At 46.0% G+C, this 26787-nt stretch overlaps 1 protein-coding gene across 1 annotated transcript in view; it reads left to right on the top strand.

Annotated features, from left to right (window-relative positions):
* The first annotated feature begins 1787 nt into the window (after positions 1-1787).
* Positions 1788-26787, top strand: part of RIN2 (Ras and Rab interactor 2) — a 225070-nt gene continuing 200070 nt past the window's right edge. The window contains exon 1 of the mRNA XM_060611176.3: positions 1788-1912. The gene's annotated coding sequence lies outside the window, so the exon portion shown is untranslated. The remainder of the gene's footprint in view (positions 1913-26787) is intronic.

Here is a 26787-nt window from a genome sequence, read left to right as displayed (position 1 = left end):
CAATATGAAGCCAGGTGCGCCTTGGCCCACCTCTCCCTTTTGCCAACATATTCAACCTCTTAGGAATTTCTGACAGTTCTACCTTCAAAATAAATAAGAGTCCAAGTACTTCTCTATGTGTGCACTCTGTAACTCTGCTCTGTGTAACCTTTCTCTCAAGCCTAGAATATGTCAATAGCTCCTAACTTGCAATTAACTTTGTGCACACAGCCGGCTCTCCATACAGCATCAAACTAAGTGTTCCAACAATATAGATCAGATCCTGTCACCGCCTGCTCAGACCCTCATGGGTGTCCACCTACCACCTCAGAGCCTTTGACCTTAATGCACCTCCTCCAGGTCCTTGCTGAAATCCCACCTTCCCAACCAGGCCTACTCTGACCACCCCACTATTCAATTCTACCCTCCACACCAGACACCAGCACTCCTTGGCCTCCTTATTTTACTTTTTCTTTTTTCCCCTATTGCTGACTTCTTCTAACATTCCAGGTAAGTGACTTACCGATGTTCACAATTTACCCTTTCTCCCGCTCCTGCTTCCCAGAATGTCAGCTCCAACAGGGCAGGGAGATCTGTTTTGTTCCCCCAGGAACATTGAGCTAACATTATTAGCTCAGTGCCTGGTGCATATCAGGTGCTCAATCATTTATTGAATGGGTGACTTAGAACATTAAGAGAAGTGCAGCGGGTAATGATTTCCTGGGAGCTGAGCTGATTATGAAACAAATCTTTAGAAAGCAGGAATCGCAAGAACGAACACCAATGCTATTCTCCTCTTTGGCTACTTGTCTGAAGCAGACCTTGAATAAAAATAAGGACTTTGTTTCCTTTTCCTGCTTCTGTCCCAAACAGGTGCCTGAGGCTCCTTTTGCGACACCAGCTACTTCGGTAACTCTAACACTGTTAGCAATTTCCCCACAAAGGTGCTCTCCTTGGCAGGCAAGTGGAAAAGCACAGCCGCTCACCAGGGACGGGCCTGACTCGCAAGAAAAGACGACTGCAGATTTCTGGCAGGGCCGCTCCCAGCTCCCCGTCAGCCCTCTTCTCCATCCCTAGGCGTTACGAGGGTGGCTTACAGCTGAGCTAAACCACATCCCGCCTCCCCGCGGCTCTGGCTCCCTGGGGCCGGGGCGGGTCTGGGCAGCTCTGCACACTTAGGAACTGCTCCCGGTCGCCCGCTTCCCAGCGGGGATGCAACGAAACACCCGGGCCCCTGCAGTGCGTCCGTGCACAGGACAAAGGGCCGGAGCCCACGCGTGCCTCCCTGACAGGGGCTTCCCAGCACGCGCGGCTGATCCCGGGGTCTGCAGCCGGGTGGCGGGGCTGGCGGGGCTGGCGGGGCTGGCTTGGGGGAGAGGTGTGCGTGCGGTTGAACTGCTCAGCAGTGAGCGCAAAGAAAGGAGACAGAGAAGAATATCCGAGAACAGAACTCCGGTCCTCCCCGGGGAGTGCAGAGGAGCAGGGCGGGGGCGCCGAGGCGCGTCGGGAGCTGATCCAGCCAAGTTTGCTCCGGGTTAGATCAACTTTCTCGGTCTCGGCTCGCCTGGTTGCAGCTAGGGTTCCAGGTCACCCGCAGGCGCCTAGACTGCAAGTCCCGAGGGGCGGAGGGTGCGCTGCACGAGAGGAGGGGGCGGCCGGACCCGGGGTCGCGCAGGCGCCGTCCTCGCCCCCTCATCTCACCCCCGCCCCGTCCGTTCCTCGGGCGCCGGAGGGTGACTGGGGGAGGGGGATGGCTAGCGCCGGAGCCGTGGGAGGGCCGGAGGCAGACACAAAGCCTGCCCCTCCCCTCCGCTCCCTACTCCTCTTCCTCCTCCACCTCCCGCTCCGCCCCAGTGGGGAAACCTGCCCCGCGCTAGTCCGCGGGCCACCGCTCGCCCCCGCCTCCGAGACCTGCGGGGAGGGCCTGCGCGAGGTAAGGGGCGGTGGCCGCGGAGACCCCACCCCCGGTGTCCGCACCCAGCACCCGGGGAGGCTCCGGGGTGCCGGCGGGGGCTGTGCGGGATTCGAGGCCCTGGGTGCTGCTGCTCGCACTGTCTTCCCCTCCGCAGGGGACCTGGGGGTAGAGAGAGAGAGCGAGTGTCCTCGAGGGGTTGTGGGAACGGGTGGGGGAGGAGGTGCTAGGGAGTGGGACGCCGGGACCCGGGTAGGGTGACCTTCCGGCGCCCTGAGGCGACTGCAGGTCCAGTCGGTGTCTTGGAGTATCCTTAGCCGACCTCTGCGGGGGTGGGGTGAGGGACAGCCGGAGGGTGCGGGCGCGGTGGCTCCAGGTGCCGTGTGTGTGAGTGCTCGCGTAAGGAGTGGTGGGGGGCACCTTTGTTGAGTTCTACCTTCCGGGCCGCCTACGGGGTGTCAAGTGCGCCTGGTGCCTGGGAGCGCGGGCGGGACTGGGGGTCGCACAGCCCGGGTGCCCAGCGCAGCTACAGTCTATGCGCCCATTCCGTGCACCGGCAGACGCCCCCTTCCGAGGCTTCCTCCGGGGGCACAAGACCCCGTGGGAGGATCCGTGAGTCTGGCCCCGGGGCGCTGGGCTGTCGCGCTGATTGATGGCTGCGCTGCGGGAGGAGGAGGAGCCCGGGGTTCCTGCCGGGAAGGGACGGGGCCACTTTCCCACCCTCAGGCCTCTCCGCCCCCTTCTGGGCTCGGCCTCCACCCTTGGCCTGGGCTTCCACCCGCGCAGCGTCCGCCCACCCGGCACCGGGCGCCCCTGCATGGTCGGGGGACGGCAGCGTTTGCAGAATTCTGCTTTAAAGCCTGTGATTTGTTGCCAAGAAATACAGGGCAAGACCCGGCGCCCTGGGCCCTAAGAGGCGCCTTTCTTCTCGAAGATCTCGAATCCTTTGGGTTTTCCTAATTGAGCAGAGGAGGCTGCATACCGTAGAGCCGCACTTTGTTGCAGGCCTGAGGGTTTCGGGCACATTGGGGGTTCTTAGGAACGTGCTGTCATCAATAAGGAAACCTCAGAGCACTCTCCCACCGACAGGACTTTGTAAATAGTGAGCAAAAATAAACACTGGCAGTACTCCGTAATTAAGATATTTTAAGGTACTGTTTTAAAAAATAAAGTTTAATATAAAAAATCAACGATGAACAAAATACCAACATTTAACATAAAGACAGCTTTTGTTAGGCCCCTGCATTATTGTGCAATGGGAACAGTGGTTTCCAGTCACCCTCAGTTTGTCCGGTCCCCACCTGGAGGTTTATGAGGGTTGACAGTGGCCTGCAACAGATTAGGCAATGCTGGCTTTATATATAGTCTTTTTTTTTTTTTTTTTTTTTTTTTTTACGGTGGAGCTTTTATTAACTTTTTACCCAGCTCAAATATGGGGGGATATTTTGATAGGTGTATAGAAAAGTGTGCATTTTCCTTTTGGCCTCAGCTTCCAGTGTGTCTCTAGAGAACCCTTGCATTCCCTGTGCTGGGGTACTGGGGTAGTTCTATAGAGGGCGTCAGGGGTCAGGTGGGGCCTGGGACAGTGAGGGGTCCTTGCATCTGGGTCTAGAGAAGAAGGCTGGTGGTTGACAGGAGTTAAGAGGTTTACAGACTCTGCTCTCAGTAGTTGGAGACTGAGGACATGAGAACAAAGCAACCAGGACCTCTTTTGTCTGGCCACTTTCTGCAGGTAGAGAAGGTTAGCTAGGTAGAGAAGGAGACCTAAAATGACCCACACCTGCTGCCCTTGCAGGGGTGGATGGAAGGAGCTTGACTCCCTCTGGGGCTCTGGGATGTGCTTGTTCACTAGAGCTTCCCAGCAGCCCTTCTGTCCTCACTTGAGGCCTTTCCTCCCCTTCACCAAAGTCAAGGGCTACTACCTACTCCAAAGAGGAGTTCGGTTCTCCAGAATCAACCTCTTTACTGGACTGAATCTACTTCCTCTGCATGGAGGAGACTGAGAAATCATTTCTATGTGCAGGGGCGTGCAGCCCTGGGAGGCCAGCCTTAATGGGACCCATTCTTCACATACTCCCCAGGCTATGTCATCTTGGTATTATGTCCCACTCCCCCCCACCCCCGCCCTGCAATGTATGTCCAGCCCTCCTAATGGTCTTTCACAGTTCTGGTGGTTTCAGCTGGGAAGGTTCCCCTGACATCCCTCCTCCTTTCCCTGATGAGACGTCAGGGCCACCACAGGTGTGGACTCCACTTGCCCACTGTCTGTGAACAAAATCAAAAGCCAGATCATAGCTCTTCCTGCCTCACCTCCAACACCAGGGACAGGACATTGAAAAGAATGAAAAAAAGTATCCCTTGGTATATCCTTAGTAGATAGATGTATATCCTTAGCAGATAATCATTATTTTTATAGCACTTTGCAAAATGCTTTTACAGATAATACCTCAGTTGTTTTTCACCAAAGTACTGTTAATTCCACTTGGTAAGTGAGAAACAGAGGCCTGGAGAGGTCAAAACACCAAAGCTGGGACCAGAGCTCCAGGCTCAATACACATCTCCCTGAACCACAGCTGAGTTGCTAGAGGTGTCTGTGCTTAGAGGTACACCCCGGGCAGTGTCTGTCTGCAGCAGAATTTAACCAAGTTGTGTTTTAGGGTGCAACTTTACTAAAGAAAAAATTACTAAAGAGTTATAGTGGTAGAACACATTAGGACAAATGCCAATGTTAAACAGGGTTTCCTCTGCAGGACTTTTTAGTGCCTTTATTATTATAACATGCGCTGGGTCTCTTTAGGGTGATGCCATAATATGGACTGTTTGCCAACTTCATTTGGCCACAGAACACTCTTTCTCATGAAGCATCTTTAGTATCCAGTGTTCTAAGGAGTCCGCTTTGGGGATTGTTTAGTTCACCCAAATGTTTTTTTAGTTCACCTCTGACATCTGGGCAGTTTCCAAGGACCATTAGTGCTTAGGACAGCAAAAAATCTAAATTCTGGACATTAAAAAGGCACAGTAATCCCCCGTTGTAAATTGTTGGTTTGCAGCTGCTGTGGGCCAGACTAACAGGAGTCCATTCTCCAGGGCTTGGTCAGATTTGAGGGAACCAAAGGAGTCGAGTAAACAATGCAAACAGGCTCTAGGGAGCATGTCTTCAGGCAGATGTCAACCAGCCTTCCCTGAGCGTGCCTCCCATGTGGCTGTGTATGTGGGATGGCAAGGTAGGGGTTCTTGGGCTGGCACACATCTTGTTTGATCACCTCCACTGAGTGAGAAGGTGCACCCCGGAGGTTTCAGTTGTCTCCCTGGGAGCTGGCAGTGTGGATTCTGTAGTGGGTCAAGGGCTACATTTACTCCTGAAAAGGTAGCTACTGGATCTGGAACAAAGGGCTGCTGATGGCAGGGGCCACTTCACAGGCATCCATTGTTTGAAATCTGGTGTTTTTGAGAAAGAGTTTGCCAGCATCCAACTATTCTGCGCTTTTTTCACAGATGGGTAACCCTGGCTGTTCAGCCTCTTTTGCATTTAAGACAGGAGATCAATGGGGGAAGCCAGGGTTTGAATTTCAGAGTTTGAGAGGACTCTGGCGGGCTAGTGGAGGAGCCTTGGGAAAGGTGATACTGACATCAGAGGGGGCGTGGCCACAAGCAGACAGTAACTTCTGCCTACTCGCATTTCTGGGTCTCCAGTGCTGAGGGAATTTATCTCCAGATTTTTTTCGGAGATTTTTCCAAAGCATGGAAAGGAAGTAGTCTCTGGGATTTGAATGCAATAGGACGGTATCACAGAAGTCAAGGAAACTAGTGTTTTGAGAAAAATGGACCTATCAGGTGTGTGCGTGCGTGTGTGTGTGTGTGTGTGTGTGTGTATTCACTCCTGCATTTGTGGCCAAGGAAGAAAGTGGGAGGGAAATAGTGTGATTTTTTTTTTAATTTTTAATATTTTGAACTTAAAAGTGTTGCAGAGGAAGAACTTCCTCTGCCCTTCAAGGTCCTTCTAAGGACTTGAATCGAATAAATGGGATTCTTGTGAGCCAGATTAACAGGAAAAAATCAAATTTAATGACATACGGGGAATCCACACAGACGTGGGATTCCAAGGACAGTCAGGCAACATGAGGATAAGGAGAGGGTTAGGGGTCTGAGGTTGCCCTATTATGCAGATAAGTTTCTTAGGTACAGAGACATCTCTGGTAGTAGCTCTCTTCCTGGTACGGACAGGCAGTTGAGGGAGAGGTAAAGAGCTTTTCCTCGAATCTGCTGGGTTTGATTGCTTTGAAGTCAAAATAATCTTCATGCCATGAAGATGGCATCTTGACCCATCTTAGGGTGGGCTGCCCTTGGCCCCTACAAAAGTTCTGGATGTTACCAAGATAGAAATTTTCAATAAGCAGCTGGAAACAAGGTGTCATTGGGGCACACTGGGGACTGAAAACAGGGAAGCTGTTTTACACAGGGAGAGACCACAGGCCAAGCAGGAAGGGGTCAAAGCAGAACCAGGAAGCCCACATCCAGGAGCAGAGATGGAGATTGTGAAGCCAGACACAGGGAAGGAAGAGGAAGAACCGATGAGCGGATAGTCCAGAGTTTTCAACCTGCTAGTTTGTGGCCAGCGTCTGTTGTGATTGGTCAGGGCCGAGGCTATCCCATGTCATTAAGTATTTTTAATATTCTTTTTTCAATGTTTATTTATTTTTGAGAGAGCACTAGCAGGGTGTGAGCAGAGGGAGAGGGAGACACAGAATCCGAAACAGGCTCCAGGCTCTGAGTTGTCAGGACAGAGCCCGACATGGGGCTCGATCCCATGAACCTCGAGATCATGACCTGAGCCGAAATTGGATGCTTAACCGACTGAGCCACTCAGGGCCCCTGTATTTTACAATTTTTAATGAATTAACTATTTTAATTGAGTAGGATAACATAGTAAATGAAATAAACAAACACTTTGGTTTTCACATATATGATAGCATGTTCTAGGTCAGGAATACTAAATACAAAAATCAAAACACTTAACTAGTTTAAATAGGAAGCTAAATAAACTTTATTTGCTTTATAAGACATTTTTTTCTTTATTATGAAATCACCAGAGGTGTTTTTTATTTTTTTTCTCAAATAGCTAATGTCCAACTGCATTTAACTGTGCTTTGATTACAAAAATACTTCTTAAAAATGAATCAAGACAGGGGCACCTGAGTGGCTCAGTCGTTTAAGCTTCTGACTTCAACTCAGGTCATGATCTCATGGTCCGTGAGTTCAAGCCCCTTGTCAGGCTCTGTGCTGACAACTCAGAGCCGGGAGGGAGCCTGCTTCGGATTCTGTGTTTCCCTCTCTCTCTGTTCCTCCTCTGCTCATGCTCTGTCTCTCAAAAATAAATAAATATTTTAAAAAATGAATCAAGACAGATATTTCTCCTTTGTGGTAAGCAAAAGGCACCTTCATGGGTCGGGTTGCACAGGAACTTTTTTTTTTTTTATTTTATTTTATTTTTTTATTTTTGGGACAGAGAGAGACAGAGCATGAACGGGGGAGGGGCAGAGAGAGAGGGAGACACAGAATCAGAAAGAGGCTCCAGGCTCCGAGCTGTCAGCCCAGAGCCCGACGCGGGGCTCGAACCCACGGACCGTGAGATCGTGACCTGGCTGAAGTCGGACGCTTAACCGACTGCGCCACCCAGGCGCCCCGCACAGGAACTTTTGAGTCCCCAGAAATGAGCCAAGATCCCACACTGGCAGGCAGGGCTGAAACCAGCAGCGGTGTCTTGGAAGGCACGGGGTTTGTCACTTGGACACATGGCGCCAGAGTGAGGTGGCATCCAAACAATACCCCTCATCTCACTATCCAGACTTTTCTTGTCTAAGTGCTGAGTGTTCATGACTTTTTTTTTTTTTGTCCTACAAACACTTCAGCGTTTTGTAGAGTCAAATGCTTGTACTTTTCCTTTGGATTTCCTTAACGGTTCTTGTGCCTGGGAAGCCCTTCTGCATCCTCAAACAACTAACCATTTATGTTTCCTTCTAACTTTGATGGTGTCCATTTTACAGATTTAAAGAGAATCAGCTTAACTCTTAGTTTACCGAGCATCGTTTGGTGAATAGATCAACCTCTCCCCAGCTCTGTAATCTGTACTGTTTGGCAGAAAAGTCCTACTCTATCTGCCATACTTTCATCTTTCTTTTTTTTTTTTTTCCAAATTCTTTTGGTTATGCTATTAATTCTTCCAATCAAATTTCATTCTGTGGGGTTTGTCTGGAATTGCATTAAGTCGGGACACTGATACATTAAGACTTGATGAAAATTTTTGATCTTCCTCTAGTAAATTACAAATTGAATGCAACCCGCAGGCCTCGGTTATGCATATTCAGGCCACTCTGGTGTCTGGTTTCTGTGCTGCTGAGAGGTGTGGAATCCTGGCTGACTTCAGGGACTTCAGAGTTCCTTTGAGATCTGAGATCTGACTGGTGCAGATGCAGGTGTGTCTGTGTAATTGCTGGTCCTTCGGGCCCCCCAGCTTAGCAGGGGGTGCTTACAGATGCTGCTGAGGACAGGGCAGTGTGGTCAGTGCTTGATTCCGGAGACAGACTTGTGCTGAATTTGAACCCAAAAACTCCTAATTAAAGTGCTTTATTATTTTCCCATGCAGTTTTTCCCCCTGGCAGTTTAGGGATCTGAATGGGAACTAAGACAGAGGCCCTGTCTTTTTAAAGAAGATGTTTTCTTTTTTATTAGGCCTTCTCTTTATTAATCAAACACACAGGTGGTGGGGGTGTATTTCAGAGGCTTCTCTGGATCAACACCCTGAAGGAAGGAGACTCCACCCCCAACAGTTTAGTGGCTTCTCAGAAAAGGAGCGGAAGGAGGGAGGGAGGAGGAGAGGGAGGGGCCAATGAGATGAGCAGACAGGAAGGCCCCCCCACCCAGGTTGATGAAGATATCCATGTAGGGTTATTTTCTCAAAGCTTCTACCCCTTGGTAGGATGAGGTCTGATGTATGAAGTGGCAGTCATATTCCACAGCAACCTGTCCCTCCCTTTTCCTGGCCATCTGTCCTTGGGGCCTCCTACCCATTCTCTCTGCATTCCTGTCCTGACACATACTTAACACATACTTGGCATTACACATAGTTTTCCCGTGGGCCTGTCTCATACCCCAATTATGCCTAATATTTTTAGCTAATGTCTTTCCCTAAACAGTGTACAGGGTGACCTTAGGCCATAATGTATTGTAAAGGATATAGATAGTCTACATTGTAATGTTGGCTTGAGCCAGCCCCTTCTCTTACACTGAATTTTCACAGGACTCTGGTACCTACTAGGAGTGGAGTCATATCAAAGAGCAGGGGTGAGGACAGGGCACAGTGACCTCTTTCTATTCAAGCGTGCCATTGGTTGCATATAGAAGGGGCACTTTATCTTGTCCCAGGCATCAGAAAAGGATTCACAGTGGAAGGGATTAGCTCTGAAAGGTGGATTATTTGGTGGACGACTAGTAATCATTGGGTTTCAGATAGAGGAATGTCAGGTGCAAAGAATGAGAATCAGTGTATGGGACCTGTGGAGGACAGTGTCATGTCCTAAAGATCAGACTGGAGAGATGGGGAGAGTCTGGGAGGGAAACCTATCATCCACTGCCCTGGCAGCACAGTCCTGTCACAAAGCCATGCTCAGGCTCTGTGGGGGATTGTGCCTTATTTCTGATTTAAGGAGAATCTCATCCTCCTTTGTCTACCAGGAAATAAGGGGAGGTCTTCACAGGAAAGTTCTGGAGACTGGCTAGGGCCCACCAGAGTGGCTAGAACAGAGGCCAGCCAACTGGAGTAGTTCTCCCCCTGCGTGGGTCAGCTTTTGGCCAAGGGCCGCCCCCAGCACTTCTGCTGTCTCTGCGTGCAGGCACAGCAGGTCCTGTCAGCCTGAAGCCCTCCTCCCACAGAGACAGGTGCTGGCCTAGGCCAGGAAAATGGTAGAGGAGTCTGAGGGGAGATGGGCAGACCACTGGCAGCATCTGCCTGGGTCTGGGGAATGCTTGTTCTCAGCCTCACAGAATCCGGCAGGGCAGATGGTCAGGAAGAATTAGCCCCCCTTCATTTCTCACTAACCCTCTGCCAGGGTTAGATCAAGAGTTCCTCACTAACCCTCTGCCAGGAGGGTTATGCCTTCATGCCTGTGAGCAGTCACCCTGGCCCCCCAAAGACCATCCCAGATGTTTCCCAACAGTGTTATTTCCCACAGTTTTACCGCAGACATTTATGCCTTCAGACCTTATTGGAAGCATTCATGGTAATCACAGGATGCTTGTAACTGTGTAAATGTCCTTCTTGGACATAGTTAGCTCTTTGTTTCTATAATTGATCATTGGCTCTTGGTTCCTTGAAGACTGATGAGGTGTAGAATGGAGGACACCGAGAACCATGGGTCGAGGAGATGAGAACATCTGAAGGAGAATTTCTTAATCATGTCAGGTAATGGCAGTCTATACCCCTGACTGTCCAGGCCAGTCATTTGTCAAATTCTTCCTCTATAAATACATATAAGCATCTGAGAGCATATGCACCTCTTGCCTCCATCATTTCTGCCCCATAACCACCATCATCCCCTCCTCCTGTTTCTGGTGGGTGCAGGGCCCCACCCCCAATGGAAGCACAAGACGGTGGGACATGTGATTTGTTTCAAACTAGCCAATCACAGGCAGCCTCACGGAGGGAGTAAGCTGTTACCAGGGGGTTGCAATCTAACATGTGGATCCCACCAGTGATGTCCCACCAGTAAGAACTCTATGCATCTGCTCTTCTGAGCATACAACACCTGGAATAATGGTTGAGACAGAGAAATCAGAATAACAGGCAGGACCATGTGGAATTTGATGAGATTTTAAGCATTGTGTTTCAAGATCTCAAGAGAGATACCTTGACAAAGTCTGATTTGGATGACTGATATGAGGTAGAAATCAATCTCTTTTGGTTTTTTCTTTTTTTTAAGTGTATTTATTTAGTTTGAGAGAGAGAGAGAGCTTGAGTGGAGAAGGTAGAGAGAGATGAACAGAGAAAATCCCAAGCAGGCTCCACACCCAGTGCAGAGCCCGACTGGGGCAAGATCGCACGACCATGAGATCTTGACCTAGAGCCAGTTGCTTAACTGACTGAGCCACCCAGGTGTCCCTCTTTTAGTTTCTCTAAAACATTTTTCATTTAGTGTAAGAATCAAGAAACCATTAAAATTGTAATTGCAAGAGGAAAAATATGATCAGCTATAAGAAGGAAAGAAAATGAATGGCACAAAAGTGTAACATTGTAGTGGCTCTTTTACCATGAATCCATTTAAACTTGTGGCTTTTAGTTCGTCTTTAGTATGGAGGGATTCTTTTTTTTTTTTTTTTAAGTTTTTTTTTCTTAACATTTGTTTATTATTGAGAGACAGAGAGACAGAGCATGAGCATGGGAGGGGCAGAGAGAGGAGGAGACACAGAATCTGAAGCAGGCTCCAGGCTCTGAGCTGTCCGCACAGAGCCCGACGTGGGACTCGAACTCACAAACTGCGAGATCATGACCTGAGCCGAAGTTGGACACTCAACCAACTGAGCCATCCAGGTGCCCCAGTATGGAGGGATTCTTAACACATCCCATGAAAGACTATATAGTGAAGTTGTGAAAGGCTTTTAGGGAAAGCTATATTCAATTCTTCCAGAGAGGAAAGGGGTCTGGTGTAAGAACCAAGACTTCAGGAGTGCCTGAGTGGCTCAGTCGGTTGAGCATCTGACTCTTGGTTTTGGCTTAGGTTATGATCTCATGGCTGTGAGATCAAGCCCTGAATTAGGCTGTGTTCTGGGTGTGGAGCCTGCTTGGGATTCTGTCTCTCCCTTTCCCTCTGCCTCTCGAAAGAAAGAAAGAAAGAAAGAGAAAGAGAAAGAGAGAAAGAAAGAAAAGAAAACATAACCAAAACACATAAGACTTCATAGCTCTTAAGAATTATGATGCTTTTCTAAAATAAACATCATTCTAGAAATAGAAATAATAACTGATGAACATAGCAGAATAGTTGTTGAAGGTTGATTGAACTGAAAGTACCTTACAATGGGATGGTGAAGTATTATTTAATTCAATAAAACTGCCTTTGAGAGAAATTTCCTTTTGGTGAATGCTGGGAAAAGTGACCAAAATACGATACCATTTGACCTCAGATTTTTTACACACCATACCAAAGCCCAACACAGACACAAGGAGAGTGCTCTCTGACTCATAAAGCATTTTATGATAAGCCATTCAACAGAATACCTCTGCAAATGAACATTGGTGAAGGAACACAATTTGCCTTGCCCTCAGTCTTGAGGAGGAATTAGGAAATCTTGTTTTTCTTGTAGAGTTGCTTTGGCTCAGCCACTACCATGCTCTACAATTCACCAACCATGCACCCTGGTCACTGTCCCTCTGCCTCATGTCTACATCTGCCTCCTTTCCAGTGGGGATTCCATGGTTTGGGAGTAGAACCCTTCCTTTGCATAACTGTCTTGCCCGCCTCTCTCAAGTGACTCCCCTGACTAAACTCAACCCTGAGCCACACCTTCCCTAGTCTGTGCCTGCACCAGGCAGGTGGATGTGGATGTGGGTGCTCCATTTTTATTAACTCATCCATTCTCTTGCTCTGATCAGTCTTTGACAAACTTAAAAATAAAAAAAAAAAAATCACATCCATATATACAGGAATGAAATAAAGATTGGGGAACTAACACTGTGATGTTTCCCTTTTTCTCTGATCCTGTCCTGTTTCATTTACTTAAAATGTGCCAAGGGCAACCTTCAAAATCAATTTCATAACCTATTAATAGGTTTTGAAAAAATATGTCTTGGATTATTATTTTACTCGGATTCCTCCCTTCTCAAACCTCCCACACCCTCCTCACTCTCAGTTGATGATTTTACTTCTTATTTCACTGAGAAACTAGAATTAATCAGAACTTCCATCACTCCCAGCTTAAAACTGCCACCAGACCTGTACCTGTGCCCACATGCGCTACCCCACCTCTGCCACAAAGCATAAAACATTTGTGCTCCTCTAGGGGGTCCACCCCCTGCTTGTACAGTAGATTTCAACTTCTCTCACATTCTCAAGAACATTACTCCAGCAGTGTGGGGGATAATCACACTGCCGGGGGATTAGGAATCCCCCAGGCTTACACCAATAGGTTAACAAGGCATAAAGAAATGCAAAGTCATAAAATGCTTACATCCAAGTTTGGGTAAACCAGATTGGCACCCCAAGAATAAGGAGGCACAAAGGTGCCAGGAATAGGGAGGTGCAAAGGCACCCCAAAATAGAGAGGGCATACAGAACCCCCAGAATAGAGAGGGAGAGGCAAAGGCCTAAAGTAGGAACGGGCGCAAAGGTGCCCAATACATAGGTATATGAAATAAACAAGATTAGATATTCAGGGGGGAAGCACCCCCAATTTAGTACTACAGCAGAAAAGCTGTTTTCACAGAAGGATAGGGCCAGGCTAGGTAAACTGGTAAATTGGACTATGGACTGCCCAGAGTGGAGATGGTTAACAAAAGAAAAGTTGCCTTATTAACCCTGAGGTTATTCCCTCTCTCTGTCTTATCCCCTAGGCTAGCAAAGATAAACAGGCATGGCGCCTCCTGTCTGCCATTGACAAGCATCTACCCATCTGCCTGGCACCAGGATTTTGTTTTATATTGACCTAAAGCCCAAACACTGTATATCTTCAAAATCCCCCTTTTCCTTCATGTCCCCAAGTTAATGTTCCTAGTTTCTTTGTCTCTTTGTACATGCCCATCACATTTGTAAGCCTTCTGATCTGAATAAATATGGGGCAAGGACCCTTACTCAGGGCTCTTGTCTTTTCCTGGACATTAACCATCTCTTGCTTTCAATCCCGAATCCTCTCTTTTGCTGGCCAAAAGAGAACTTTAGACTTAGAATCTATGACACAGCAATCACCCCCTCTCTGTTCTGGATCACCAAGTCTCCCCCTTCCCCTGTCTTGGGTGATTTCCATCCAGGCACAAGCATTCTGCCCATCTTTGGAGAACCTACCTTCATCCCACATCCACTACCAGCTCCTGCCTCCACAACCTGGCCCTACAATAGGGCCTTGCATTCTTTCCTACATTCACTCTGTCAAGACATTGCCCACTGAACTGATCTTGTCAAGGTCCCCCATGACCTCCATGTTGGCAGATCCAATGATCAATTTTTCTTCCCCATCTCCTTCGATTTTCCAGCAGCATTTGACACAGGTACCTGTCCTTCCTTCTTACAAATACTTGACTATGAAGACCACATCTTCTCTTGCTTCTCCTATTTCATTGGGGTCTCCTTCTTGGCCTCCTTTGCTAGCCTCTTCTCATTTCCTCGATCCCTAAACATCAGAGTGCCTGGCTCTGTCCCTAGGCCTCTTCTCTTCCCTACTGATACCTGTGCTAGGTGACCTCATCCAGTCCCACTGCTTTAAGTACCTGCTGTGTGCAGAAGGTCTCCCCTGAATGGCAGTCTCTGCTGCATATCCAGTGGCCTTCTTGATATCTCTACTTGGTGGTCTCATAGCAATCACAAACTGAACATGTCTCAGACAGGCTCCTTGTCCTGCTCCCCATCGTGTCCCCATCAGGAAATGGCACTATTCTTCCAGGTTTTCATGCTCAGCACCTTGGACTGCCTCAACCCCCCGCCAACACCCCACATCCAGTCCATTGGCAGTGCTGTCAGTCCTGCCTTCAAAATAGATGCCTATCTGACCACCTCTCACCATCCCACTCCTGCCACCTCCAGGTCCCTGTCATCTCCCATCTGGAGTCTTGCAGTGTCCACCTAACTGATCTCTTGCTTTGTTCTTGCCTCCTGTCCATGTTTTGTTAGCAAGTTCACAGCCATCAGGACATTTCCTTTCCCTCCAATTTCCATCTCATTCAGAGTAAAATCCACAGTTTTCTTCACAACCTGCCAGTCCCCCTGAGCCAGGGGCTCTCCTTACCACACTCACCTGTCTGCCTCTCACCGGTCCAGCCACACCAGTATCCTTGCTTTAGTAAATAGGCCTAAACCCTCCTGTGCCTCCACACTGGCTCTTCCTTGGCTTAGAAAGCTCTTTCCACATACCCACATGACCCTCCCTTCCTTTCCTTCTGGTCTCCCCCGAAATGTCCTGAGAGAAGCTGGTCCTGACCACCCCCTATAAAATAGCAAACCTCAGTCCCACCCTCCTGACCCACTGCATCTACATTCCCTGCCTTATTTTTCATCAAGCTTTTATTTTTGCCTGATATAAATGAGGAAATTCAGATTTTGTCTGTTTTGTTCCATGTTGCCTCCCCAATACCTGGAGTAGCGCTGGCATATAAATACTTATTAATAAATATTTGTTGAATGCAACATTTAAGGAGAGAGATGCCTGAAGGCTGGGGCAGTGTGGCTAAAGAGGCCAAAATCTCCCTTTGGGCTAAAAATAAAAGTGTGCCTTGTTCTGAGGGAGCCTTCACAAGTGCCAGTGGGACACGTTTCATACTCAGGTACACCATGCAAGGCCCCAGGGTGCACGCCGAAGAATCAGGATGGAAATGGGCTATGAAAGTCCTTCCTCTTTATCCTTTTCTCCAAACCCCAGGAAAAATTCTTCAAGGGAGCTTTATTTTTTTTTTTTTTTTTTTTTTTAAGTACCTGTCGTATTCAAATTAAGTCTGAGACAAATTTGAAAATTTAAATGCAACCCACGTCTGACGGATGGCACTGGGGGACAGTAATGCTCTGAAGCTAGTAAAGAAGCTAGACTCCTGAGAGTCCCTTAACTTCTGAAGAGAAATTGCTCTTGCAAATTCTGGTGACAGATTTTTCAGCCCATGTGCATGGCTGGTGGAGCAAGGCAGGACCAGCTACATAATTTGTGGGCTCAGTGCAAATGAAAATGGGAGCCCCTTGTTTAAAAATTAATAATGGGGTGCCAGGGTGGCTCAGTCAGTTGAGCATCTGACTCTTGGTTTCAGCTCAAGTCATGATCTCTCTGTTCTGTTCATGGGATCGAGCCCTGCATCAGGCTCTGTGCTGGTGGTGTGGAGCCTGCTTGGGATTCTCTCTCCCTCTCCCTGTCTCTCTCTGCCCCTCCCCTGCTCACATGCCCCCCCCCCCTCTCTCTCTCTCTTTATCTCTCTCTCAAAAAAAAATTATTAATAATTTCAAGGTGGTGTCAGCAGAGCATTAAACTAAGGGTGGAGCTCTTGTGAACGCAGGGCCCATGTGGCTACATGGGTCATGCACCTTAGAGCCAGCCCTGGAGCCATGCAGAGCTCATGTTGCATGAGTCTTAAGCTTCCACTGACAGGGGGTCCAAGGTCCCTGTTAATAATCACATCAGCTGAGGGTGCCAAGTGCCCCCCATGTGGCAGCCCTGTGCTCAGTTCACACTTGCTGACCTCCTATCAGAATCTTAACAAGCCTGTGAGGTGATCACCTCATGCATCATACCCTGGTATCCATGAAATATTCTAATTTTTCCTCTTTTCTTCATATTGTAGAAACTGAGGCACAGACAGGTTAAGTAACTAATCTGTGGTCACAAAGCATGAAGTGGAAGAACCACAGTTCAAGCTAGGTCTATCAAATACCAGGATCTAAGCTCTTAGCAGCTACCCTATGATATCTTTCTAGGTATCCCCATGCAGAAATATGAAGGTGTATGTTTCCTAGGGCTGCCCTAACAAAGTGCCACAAACTGAGTGGCTTGGAACAACAGAAATTAATTGCCTCATAGTTCTGGAGGCCAGAAGTGGAAAGCTAGGTGTTTGCAGAGCCAAGCTCCCTCTGAAGGCACCAGGGAAGAAACTGTTCCTTCCTTGCCTCTCCTAGCTACTGGTGGCCTCGGGCATTGCTTGGCCTGTAGACCTAGGACTCCAGTCTCTGATCCTCACAGGGCCTTCCCCCTACATGTCTTCAGGTTGCTTTCCCCACCCACATGTCTCTGTCTAGATTTCCCCTTTTAGATAAAAGGGTCACATTGGAATTGTGAGCAAATGCACACAAAATTCCTAATGATACGGTGATTATGATCACAGTGACTGTAAAAAATAATGTCACGGGGTGGGTAAAAATAAACTAATAAAATATATTCTATAATAATGAATATAATTAAAAAGGAAGAAATCTAGCTTTATGTAAAACTCACAGTCATGCCCTTGCTTTCTGCTGAACAGCAAGCACCAGTCTCCATGGCCTTGGGGGTTCCTTCATTCTAACCCTAGGTTCTGTCTGTGGAATAACTCCTCTCACACACAGGCAGGGGTTGGAGACCTTCACAGGTTCCCTCTGTTTTTTCACAGAGAATTGGTAAAGACAAAGCTTGAGTTCCTGAACTCAGGTTCCATAATGCATCTAAGCCAACTCAAGTGTCAGTTCTCCCTTCCTGAGCCCAGCACCCAGCACAGTTCACCGAAGCAGGAAGGGGAGCCTGGGGGTCCCTTGAGAGGACAGGGCCATAGGGCAACACATGGTGCTCTGCAGAACCAGCCCTGACTTCTGTTTCCAAAGGAAGTCAGATAGGAATGTGGGCTGGGCACATTGTATTTTTCTTGGAGCAGCAAGTGATAAAAGCAGTATTTTTGCAACTAGAGAAGAAGTGAGGCATCTAGAGCCATGGATTGCAGAAGATGGGAGAGGAATATTCAGTCAAGAAGAGTTGTGATTCCCACCTTGTCTTCTGCCTCTGTGGCATGTGAAGGAATTGAAAATGCCTCAGAAAATCATTTTATTTTATTTTTACCCACTCCATGACGTTATTTTTTACAGTGACTGTGATCACAATCATGGTAACATTAGGAATTTTGAGATTCTATTACTCATCTCCCAAATAACTGTCCTCTGGCCTCTAGCACACCCCAGGCCAGCAGGGGGCAAAGCTGTGGTTCATTTAGCACCCCCCCTCCAGAGGCCCCAGCACCTCCCAGGGCCAACAGGAGGTCACTGAAACCAGCTGAAGAGGCTGAATGGACAGAGCTTCTCCAAATCAATGGTCAGGAACCACCCACTCAGCCTGCCCATGTTTTTAAGCCGTCAGCGACCATGCTTGGCATTCACCCACTCCTGAGAGGGTGCTCAGGGCTCTGTGCCCTGGCACAACAGAGCAGGAGACAGGACATTCCTGTCGGGCACTCTGGCCATGCACTTAACAATTTACTGCTGAACATGCCCATTCTGATTGTGTGCCTTGGTCACAATTCCCGGATACGTGATCAGTCTCTTTACACCCTGTTACGGGTTGAATGATGCCCCCCTCCCACCCCACCGAAAAGACCTATGGGAGTCCTAATCCCCAGTACTGCAGATGTGCCCATATTTGGGAATGGGGTCTGTGCAGATTCAGTCAAGAGGATGAAGCCATGAGGGGGGTCTCTCATCCGATGACTGCTGTTCTTATAAAAAGGGGTAATCTGGGGGCACCTGGGTGGCTTCGTAGGTTAAGCATCTGACTTCAGCTCAGGTCATGATCTCATGGTTCATGGGTTCGAGCCCCACATTAGGCTCTGTGCTGACAGCTCAAAGCCTAGAGCCTGCTTCAGATTCTGTGTCTCCTTCCCTCTCTGCCTCTCCCCTGCTCATGCTCTGTCTCTCTCTGTCTCTGAAAAATAAATAAACATTAAAAAGGGGGGGGGGGAAATCTGGACAGAGACATGCAGGTAGGGAAGGTGACCTGAAAACAGATGGGGGGAAAGCCCTGTGAGGATCAGAGACTGGAATCCTAGGTCTGCAGGCCAAACAGTGCCCGTGGCCACCAGAAGCTGGGAAAGGCAAAGAAGGAACAGTTCCTTCCCTGGCGCCTTCAGAGGGAGCTTGGCCCTACAGACATCTAGCTTTCCACTTCTGGCCTCCGGAACTATGAGGCAATTGATTTCTGTTGTTCCAAGCCACTCAGTTTGTGGCACTTTGTTAGACAAGTCAGCCATCTATCAGATACAGCGATGGTATCACGTGACCCACCATTGTTTAGGTGAGTATGGAGCTCTGTGCACAGGAGCCCATCCTCCGCACGTTCTCCAAGCCTCCAGCTCTGCTCCTGCCCCAGCTGTAGAGAAATACTTGGGAAATCTGGCTTTACAGTTTCCCTCTAAAATAGAAATACTAAGTAGTAAGTATTTCTGTGATGTTTATATTTCATTAAAACTTTACCAGGCATTCTCAAGTCTCTTCCTTTCTGCATCCTAAATTCTACCAGTAATTTCTTTGCAGTTAATTGGTGACATAGGAAAAGGGGTGTGGGAAGAAGACAGAGGTGTTAGGGGAAGGTCAGGGAGGGAATGTCCCCCTGCAATCTTTTATTTGTAAATTTTATTTTAGAGAGAGCGCACGCATGCACGTGCAGGAGTGGGGGAGACTGGTAGAGGGAGAGAGGAAGAGAATCTTAAGCAGGCTCCATGCTCAGTGCAGAGCCTGATGCAGGGCTCGGTCCCATTACCCTGGGATCATGACCTAAGCCAAAATCAAGAGTCAGAGGCTCAACTGACTGAGCCCCCCAGATGCCCCTATTTGTAAAGTCCTATTGCTAGTGGACTACAATATTCTCATCTTTTATTAACAAAGAATTTCAAATAAAAGATTGGTTAAAGTTTTTTTCTTTTTTTATTATTTTTAATAGTGGTAAAATATAACAAAATTTACCATCTTAACCACTTTTGAGTGTATGGTTCAGTGGCATTAAGAACATTCATACTGCTGGGGCACCTGGCTGACTTAGTCTGTGGAGCATGCGACTCTTGATCTCAGGGTTGTGAATTCAAGCCCCACGTTGGATGTAGACATTACTTAAAAAAAAAAAAAAGCATCTTAAAAAAAAAAAAAGAAGAACATTCAAATTGCTTTACAAGCATCACCACCATCCATCCATTGAACTCTCTTCACCTTCTAAAACTGAAACTCTGTACTCCTTAAACTTAATTCTCCACCTCCTCTCCCAGCTCCTTGAAACCACCATCCCACTTTCTGTCTCTATGAATTAGATTACTCTAAGTTCCTCATCTAAGTGGAATCATAGAGTATTTGTCTCATTGTGACTGGCTTATTTCACTTAGCATAATGTCCTTAGGATTCAGCCATATTGTAGTGGGTGTTAAAATATCCATCCTTTTTAAGGCTGTATAATATTCCAATATATCTGTATCTATATGTCTATGTCTATATCTATGTCTATATCTATATCTATATCTATATCTATATCTATATCTATATCTATCTATCTCTATCTGTGTCTGCCACATTTTATTTATTCATTCATCCATCGATGGGCACTTGGGGTGCTTTCACCTTTCAGCTGTTGTAAATGATGTTGCTGTGACCCTAAGTATTCAAATACCTTTTTGAGACGTGGTTTTCACTTCTTTGGAGAGCATACCCAGAAGTGGAATTATTGGGTCATATGGTGATTCTGCTTTTAATCTTTTGGAGGACTGCCATGCCATTTTCCACAGCAGCTTGCATAGCTTTACATTTCTACCAACAGTTTACAAGGGTTTCAGTTTTCTCCATGTCCTCACTAACACTCGTTATTTTGGTTTTTATTTACTTATTTTATTTTGAGGAGTGAGCAGAGGAGGGGCAGAGATAGAGGGTGAGAGAGAATTCCAAGCAGGCTCCATGCTGTCAGTACAGAGCCTGATGTGGGGCTCGATCCCATGAACCATGAAATCATGACCTGACCTGAAGTCAGACACATAGCTGACTGAGCCACCCTAGCATGCCACTTTGGTTTTTTAATAGGAGTCATCCTAATGGATGTGACGTGGTGTCTCATTGTGGTTTTGATTTGAATTTCCTTAGTGATTAGTGATGTTGAGCATCTTTTCATCTGTGTGTTGGCCATTTGTGTATCTTCTTTGGAGAAATATTTATTCAAGTTCTTTGCCCATTTTTAAATCCAGTTGTTTGTTTTTGTTGTTGGGCTATAGGCATTCTCTCTGTATTTTGGATATTAATCCTTTATCAGATATATGATTTGCAAATATTTTCTCCATTCTCTGGGTTGCCTTTTCACTCTATGGCTTGTGTCCTTTGAGGCACAGATGTTTTTAATTCTGATGTAGTCCAATTTATTATTTTTTTTCTTTTGTTGCTTGTGCTTTTGGTGTTATATCCAAGAACTCACTGCTAGATCCAACTTGTATTTTCTTTGAAGAGTTTTGTGATTCTAGCTCTTATGCTTAGGTCTTTGATCCACTTGGAGTTAATTTTTGTTGTGTGGTGTAAGGTAAGCACCAACCTCATTCTTTTGCATGTGATATCCAGTTTTCCTAACACCATTTGTTGAAAAGACTATCCTTTGCCCATTGAATAGTCTTGGCACACTTGTTGAAAATCATTTCACTGTTTATGCATGGGTTCATTTCTGGGCTTTTTATTCTATTTGAGGGTCTATAAAGGACAGACAAATGTATGACACTGTTTTGATTACTGTAGCTTTGTAGTAAGTTTTGAAATCAGGAAGTCCCAAGGCTTTTATAAATTGTTGATTCGATCTGACCCCACATAGCCTAGAGGTTCCAGGAAATGACTGTTTAAAACCAAATCCTCAAGTAAACTGGAGCTGTCTTCACTCACAGCAGAAACATTCACCAATATTCTTCTCTAACTTTATTAGTTTCTGACTGAGAACTGACCTTCTTTACCATAAGGAGGATTTTCCTGGTCATGTAAAATCTTTCATTTCTTTGGTGCAGTTTTCATTCCATGTGAGTTCAGGTGGAGTACAGTCTATTTTGTGACATCCTTGGGCTTTTATTTTGCTTTTTTTTAAAGTAAAATCTCACTCTTTTAGAAACAAAACCTTAATTGGATGTTGGGAGACTTGAGACCTACAATTACAATCAACATGTGCTACAATCCAGTTCTACAAGGTGTAATTTTCCTCTAAATCTAATGAAATTCTCAGAAAGGCAAATAATGCTACAGAAGCTATATTTACAATAGAAAAAAAATCATGTCTCTGATATGGGATCTACCTGAATATATTTTCATTTATTGGGGAAGAAATATAAAGTCTCCTGATATAGAAGGGATTAATTTCAGAAATGCAAAGGGTATTACCTCTGGGCATTTATAAATTTACAAATTGTCTACATGAATGTGCTTCAGTGCCAGGTGCTATAAAAAAGGGACAGCATTCAGTGACCAAACAAGATGGTGAATTAAAGTTGCATGAGCATCTATATAGACAAAGAGCTTTAGATAGCAGAAACATCCTACACCTCATTGAATCCTACCACCTACCTTTCCAGAAGGGGAGTCCTAGAAAAGTTAAAAGTATGTATCCAAGATCTTGTAACTAGCACACATAACATTTTGGGGCTGTTACCTATGTGCTGACACTGTGCTGTGTGGGTCATTTATTTAGATGTTGCTGAGGTGAATAACAGTATGTTTGACCTTAACCTCAGATCATTAGTTGCCTTTTGTTTTCTTTCTGAGGAGAAATCAGTCTGATGTAGAAGGAAATACATTTTATGTTTTTATTTATTGTTCTGAGATGCGTGATACTGTATAGTATACTTGTACTTTTATGACTGAGTTATTTTTAGACATTTGTTGCCCCCAGTGTGTTAGCTGCTCTACTTTTAAACTGATGATTTTCTAATTTTTTCAAATTAAACAAGTAAAATTTAAATTAAGAAAAAACCCCATCATTTATGCTTTTTTCCTCTTGATGTCACAGAGGATGATTTCATATGAATAAAACCTGGCCATAAACCACTCCCAGTACGAGAATGCTCCAGAAGGGTTGGATTCTGAATGTGAGGAAGTTTTTTAAAGACATTAAACAATTAACTTGGCTTATATGTTTCTTTCTATGTGTTTCTGTTTATGTGTTTCTTTTCATGCCCAAGAGTGATATGCTTTTTAAAACTGTCTAATTAAGTTGAATAGAGCTTTTCTGATTAGAATAACATGAAAATGTAAGTTCCCACTGTGTTGAGAACTTCATCCATTTTATTCCATTTGGGGTCCCTGTACAGTTTTGTGAATTAAGTACCATGGTCTCCATTTTGTAGATAGGTAAACTAAGGCTCTGAAAAGTTAAGTGAACTTATCCCAAGTTGCAAAATTAGTAAGTGGTGCCAGAGCCAGGATTGCATACAGGAGCAGCAGATTGTAAAGCTCATCAGGGACTTTCCAGGACAAATCCCAAACGTGGCAGATGCTGGGCAGGGAGACCAGAGACCCAGGAAATATCCAGACTGGAGGCCAGTGTTTGGGCCACACCTAGCAATGCAGTGTGTGTGCTGTGGACATTTAGAGGAAGGGCATCTATTCAGAGAGCTGGGACCTCAGAGGACCCCTTGAGATGCAAGGGAAACTGAGGCTCAGAGAAGCCACAGGCATTGCCTGTTCGTGTCTGGGATTGTGTCTCAGGCCTCCTGACTTTTCTGTGACCCTAGGGGTTTCCCTTCTCCTCTCTTCACAGCCAAAGACCAGCAGTGGAGAATCTGGATCTTGGATTGAGGGAAAATTACAAAGTCAGAAGGTAGAAACAGCCAAAAGAAAATTATAAGTGACTTAAAAGAGAAAACCATGCCATGCAGCTGATCAGGTGAGGGTGCTAATGGGAATATTTTGGAGGATCCCTCCACTTGGATCACAGCCAAGCTGTAAAAGGAGACCTGGTGATTTTTTTTTTTTTTTTTTTTTTTTTTTTTGCAATTCCAGGTCTAGAGAAACAGTGTCTTGCCCAGGAGGACATTATAGCGAGGATCGGAGAGTCTTATTTCTGGCTTAATTCTCACTGAAATTCACTCAGTCCTAGTCAACAAATGCCTCATCCTGTGTGTCAGGCATCCAAAGCGCAGATAGAAATAACAATAATAGTGATAGTAATAATAATAGTAACAAGAGTTAATCTTTATTGAGTGTTACCACACACAGAGTATTACCAGGCATGCATTTAAGGGCTTTTCTTATTATACTGTGAAGGATTGTGATAGATTTGAAAAAAGAAAACAGTCCGCAAAATCAGATGCTGAAGATCAGTGTTCAAGGAAACTCCCAGTTTGTTTTTTCAGATTTGTTTCTGAGTACAGCCTGGCCCACAGTTCATGGGTCAGCAGAACTGAACCTCAGACCGATATAATTAACTTGCTCAGGATCCCAGGATTAAAAGACTTGGAAGCTGGGATTTGAGTAAGGAATGTAATCCCAAATTCCAGGACCCATGTTTCCTCCCAGGATGAAAACCATTCATTGTGGGCCACACTTGTCAGAACTGTAGCCAAGCAGGGAGCCTCAGAGAAGTGTTCTCAGACCCAAACATGAGAAATATGAGTATTTTTACATACCCAAACATTTAGAGATTTTCTAAAATAAAGTCTTCACTGGCGAGATAATCCAGCGACACCATACTCTCAAAAGTGAATTGTGGACAGAACTCAAGTGAATGTGATTGATTTGGTTTTTTATTGGTACCTCTAGGGAAAGAATGCACCAAATCTGAAGTCTGCTGAAGCATAACAAAACCAGCCCACTGTGGAAGCCAGGGTGTTTGTCCTAAAGAGGCAATGTTATGGCTTCTGTATTAGTAATTGTATCATTAGTAGATAACACCTTTTGTTTCTGATTATAAAGGTAATAGCCACTTGTATACAATTTGAACAATTTAGAAACATACAAAAACGAAAGGACAAAACACCAAAGCTCATTGATTGATTCTCTGGGCCCGAGTATAATGTGATTCAGAGCATGAATTGTTAATAGGAAAGATGTTTCTTGAGAAATGTCATCCATCACGCAGGTGGCTACATCACTTTAAAGCTACCTATGCCTAGAATTCTGTTAAAAGGAAAGCATTAAAATAGCCCAGACGCAGTCCTAACCTAGGGCTCTGGCGGAGACTGCTTCCCATAATGGTCATCAATTCGTGGCTTTGAAGAAGCATTGCCTCCCTGAAAATACTCTCACAAGGGGAGATGCTGCTTCATTCTCTGCTGGGATGTCACATGTCCTGCCGTGCTCAGAGCTCTGCATGTGATCTCTCTTACAGCAGAGCAGACCCAGTGTGAATGAGGGCTGTCACCACGAGGCCACCACGAATCAATGTGCTGTTAGGTGAGGTTTACAGTGCTCCAGGGGGTGGCAGGTGCTGAAACCAAAGACCAGTGGGAAAGACAGTTTGGTGTGGTGACTAAGCATGTGTTCTAGAGTTGTGGTACCTCCACTTAACAGCTGGGGATCTCTAGGCAAATTAATTAACTAACTTCTCGGAGCCTCAGTTTCTTTGCATGTGAAGTGGGGATAAGAACAGCCCCTGCCACAAAGGAGAGTATCGAGAGAGTTATGCACTTCAGACTTCACTTTGATTGACATGTTCTTATGACCTGCCCATGCAATAAGGATGATAATAGGGGTCCTGAATAGGGCAGGGCCTTTGTTCATTTTATTTTACATTTGCTCCTGATAGGGAAGAGTGGCTGCAACTTGGTTAGATGGTTGCATTTCTTATGAGAGATGAGCCAATAAACCTCCAACATTCAGGAGCTTACCACAAAAATAAACGTCTAGCCAGTGTGGGTCTGGTGGTTCTCCTCCAGGTGGTGACGCAGGGAACCAGCCTGTTCCCACCTTGTAGCATGTCATCTGGAAGGCACAGTTTACAGGGTCATTGCAAAAGGGGAGAGGGGGCCGGGGATGGCAGGGGGTGGTTTTAAACGACATGTTGGAGGGTGGAATACATTGCTTTCCACCCATATGTAGCTAAACAGAACCCAGTTACATGGGTGATTCCCAAATGCAAGAACCTCCAAAATAAAAGGCACATAGGGAGGCTTGGTGACCTCTACCACAGGGACTGCTATGTTATAAGTAGTGATGTAGAAATTGTTTATTATATCATTGCCAAGAGAGAACATTGATCATGATTTTGATTAGGTGACTTTCTGGAGGTTAGGAAAAGTGGCATCCTGGCTTTGGGGATCTGTTTTTTTTTTTTTAATTAACATTTATTCGTTTTTGAAAGACAGAGCACCAGTGGGGGAGGGGCAGAGACAGAGGGAGACACAGAATCTGAAGCAGGCTCCAGGCTCTGAGCTGACAGCACAGAGCCTGATGCGGGACTCGAACTCATGAACCACGAGATCATGACCTGACCCGAAGTTGGATGCTTAACCGACTCAACCACCCAGGTACCCTTGGGATCTGTTTAAACAGCAGTAAGGTTACAACACCCTGGTCATCTCACATCTATCTGCATACCCTTCACTGTGCTTTTAGCAGAGGCAGATGACTACAGAAGATGATGTGCTGTTTTGTTTTGTTTTGTTTTGTTTTGTTTTTTCTAGGTACTCATCTACAGCCAATCTTCCTTAACTCTGTGCTCACACTTAGAATGCTACTTACAGTTAAAACATATTCACTAAAGGTTATTGCTGACCCAGATCATCAAAGACAGGTTATGTTTCTCCTGATAGGCTGGTTTCTAAGGTAGGGCGATAGAACACATTTTTTTAAGCTTATTTATTTTGAGTGAGAGAGAGAGGGAGAGAGAGAATCCCAAGCAGGCTCTGCACCACTAGTGCAGAACCAAACATGGGGCTTGAACTCATGAACCGTGAGATCATGACCTGAGCCGAAACCAACAGTCAGACGCTTAACTGACTGAGCCACCCAGATGCCCTGATAGAACACACTTTAAATAAAGCCCTAGGGTACCTGGGAGGTTCAGTCAGTTAAGCGCTCTCTCTTGACTTCAGCTCAAGGGTCATGGTCTCAAGGTCCTGGGATTGAGTCCTACATTGGACTCCAAACTGGGTGTGGAGACTTCTTGGGATTCTCTCTCTCCCTCTTTCTTAAAATAAAATAAAATAAAATAAAATAAAATAAAATAAAATAAAGCAAGCCCTGTAAAAAACTTGTTTGATTCTTGAGGTT

Source organism: Panthera onca, chromosome A3 (assembly GCF_046562875.1).
Source record: "Panthera onca isolate mPanOnc1 chromosome A3, mPanOnc1 haplotype 2, whole genome shotgun sequence".
In the NCBI taxonomy this organism is placed as follows: domain Eukaryota; kingdom Metazoa; phylum Chordata; class Mammalia; order Carnivora; family Felidae; genus Panthera; species Panthera onca.
This window is presented reverse-complemented; position numbering and strand designations above follow the sequence as displayed.